Here is a 2601-nt window from a genome sequence, read left to right as displayed (position 1 = left end):
GAAATATATTCTCCAACATTGTCGCTACAAAGGGTCTTGATACAAAAACTAGTATGAACTTCTGCAATAGTTTTATATTTCTTGAATACTAATATGGCCTCTGACTTATGTTGCAAGAGAAATGTAGTTGTATATCTTGACCAATCATCAATGAAAGTGATGAAATACCTGTAGAAATATTTAGATGGAGGAAAAGGTCCACATAAATAAGTGTGAACAAGATCCAATAAAGCATATGAATGAGTTGAAGTAGATACATGAAAGGGTTTTTGTCACTCGATGATGCTTGCCAAGAGCACAGTATTCACAGAGGCCCATGTGAGGAAGAGCTGGGAGATTCATACCATCCACAAGATCATGACAATTGATAGCAAGTAGCTTGGCAAAATCCGAATGAACAAATCGATGATGCCATAGCTTGTAGTCCAGATCACTAGGGGCTGTAACCACATTGGCAATATCATCATTTAAGGAAAGTTGAAAGAGGTTACCATGCCGAGGAGCAACTGCTATGGGATGTCCATCTTTTTCAATCAGACATTGTGTGTGGTCAAAGCCAATAAAGAGACCAAGATCAACAAGTCATGCAAGAGAAAGAAGATTTCTTTGAAGATCTGGAACATGGATAACTCCTTGCAAGACTCTTGTTGAAGAAAGAGTGCCAAGATATAAATCACCAACACCCATGACTTGACAAGTAGTGTCATCAGCAAGATAAACCAATTTCTTATGAGGAAGAGCATGATAATTATGTAACCATTTAGATTGATATGTCATATTACCAGTAGCACCAAAATCAACAATAAAAGTGGAACCATCTCGAACATGAAGTATCCTCGAGAGAGAGACATCAAAACAAATATGATTTGCCTCTTAATGTGTATGGGCATCTTGTTGTTGAGCAGCATATGCTTGATTACGTTCATGATCATAACGCCTCTTGTAACACCAAAAGGATGGATGATTTTCACCACAATATTCACAAGGAGTATTTTTTGATAAGCAGGGTTGCTTAGTGGTAACACCATGTTCCTCATCATATTGCCGAGCCCAACAATTAGAGATAAGACGACCATGTTTATCAAAATAAGAACAATGTTTCTCAGGATATTTGAGACGAGAAGAATTACCACCTCTATACGGATTACCACCACGTCCATATTTGCAAAAAGGATGCTTTTGAGAAACACAAGCTATCTCTGAATCTACATCATCCATTGTTATCATGACGATTTCATGAGAGTCTCTATGATGCTCCCGTTGTTGGGCATACTCAATCAAGGAAATACATGTTTGATCAAAATCGATTTCATTTTTGTTAGAAAGGATAGTAACAATATTATCATATAAAGGATCTTGGATTGTGTCGAGAAGATAGGTCACCAATTGATTTCATGGAACAAGTCCACCAGTAGCAGCAGCAAGTTGATTGATGATATTCTTGAATGACTCAATATGAGTTGTAATAGGTGCTCAAAAATTTACAAAGATAAAGAATCTCCGTGACAGATTTCCTCTCAAAAGTAGCAATGAGATATTCCCATATTGCATGAGAAGAAGGAAGGGCAAATACATCCAACATAAGAGAATCATGTAGAGCAGATAAAATATACCGACGAGTTGCTTTATCATGCGAACGCCAATCGACAGAGTCAGATCTCCATTTCTCAAAGAGAGGGCCCTCAGTCTCCAAGAATATCTTGGTTTCATGATGAAAGTCTTCATTTCGTGACATCAGCACGCTCATAGTGCTTTTCTCTAAAAATATGAGAACACTCGTTGTGCTTATTGCTTACCTAGTTCTTTAATTACTCGCTTATTTCTTCATATCACCACAAAATGGAGTGCTATACGAAGCTATTATCATAGAAACTATGTCTCCTTCTACTTCCTCCTTTGCGACGAGCACCCTTAAAAATGCTTGTATACTTGATTCTGGTATTCTTAGTATTCCTACTACCAAGAATGGTTTTGGATCCATTGTTCTTTTATACAATTAGTATAAAATGTAATATTATTCTGTATTCTTTATCTTGCCTTTGGGCTCATACATACCACTATAAATGTCATAGTTCTTGCATGATCATCCCTCTTCATGTCCACTAACTTTGCGACCCAAAACTTCAAATTCTCATATTCATCATCTAATGGCCAAACTAAAATGAAAGAATCAACTTCCATATCTACTTTTGGCATGAACTCTCTCTTTTGTCCAGATGGTCTACAAAATGGACATGGAAGTAGCAATTTGAATTCATTTCCAAAGTCCAGACTTGGGATGCAAGTCATTTCCAACATCTAGCCAAGATAAACTACATTCTTTCTCAACATTCTCTTTCCATATTTTGTCAAGGTATTCTATAAATTCTTGTGTCTATTCAATTACAAATGTATTGCACTCCTACCAAGAAGGGTATTTTACTATCATTTTTTCTTTCTACATGAAATACAAGATTGTAATCCATCTATTTCATATTAAGTTTTATCAATTCAAGAGAATTATGTTGCCTCTGGATTACTGGTTTTTATCCTTTAGAAAAAAACAAATGTAATGTAGATTTCTATGACCGTTCATAGCATTACCACTCTTCTAAAGGAAAG

General features: G+C 36.1%; 1 pseudogene; it reads right to left on the bottom strand.

Annotated features, from left to right (window-relative positions):
- Nucleotides 1–873: 873 nt before the first annotated feature.
- LOC147887060 (uncharacterized) lies at nt 874–1735 on the bottom strand (annotated as a pseudogene).
- Between the last annotated feature and the right edge of the window lie 866 nt (nt 1736–2601).

The sequence above is a fragment of the Dipteris shenzhenensis genome, chromosome 23 (genome assembly GCF_047967505.1).
Source record: "Dipteris shenzhenensis isolate YYH24624 ecotype China chromosome 23, Dip_SZ_1.0, whole genome shotgun sequence".
Lineage (NCBI taxonomy): Eukaryota > Viridiplantae > Streptophyta > Polypodiopsida > Gleicheniales > Dipteridaceae > Dipteris > Dipteris shenzhenensis.
Note: the sequence above shows the minus strand (reverse complement) of the source record. Positions and strands in the feature narration are given on the sequence as shown.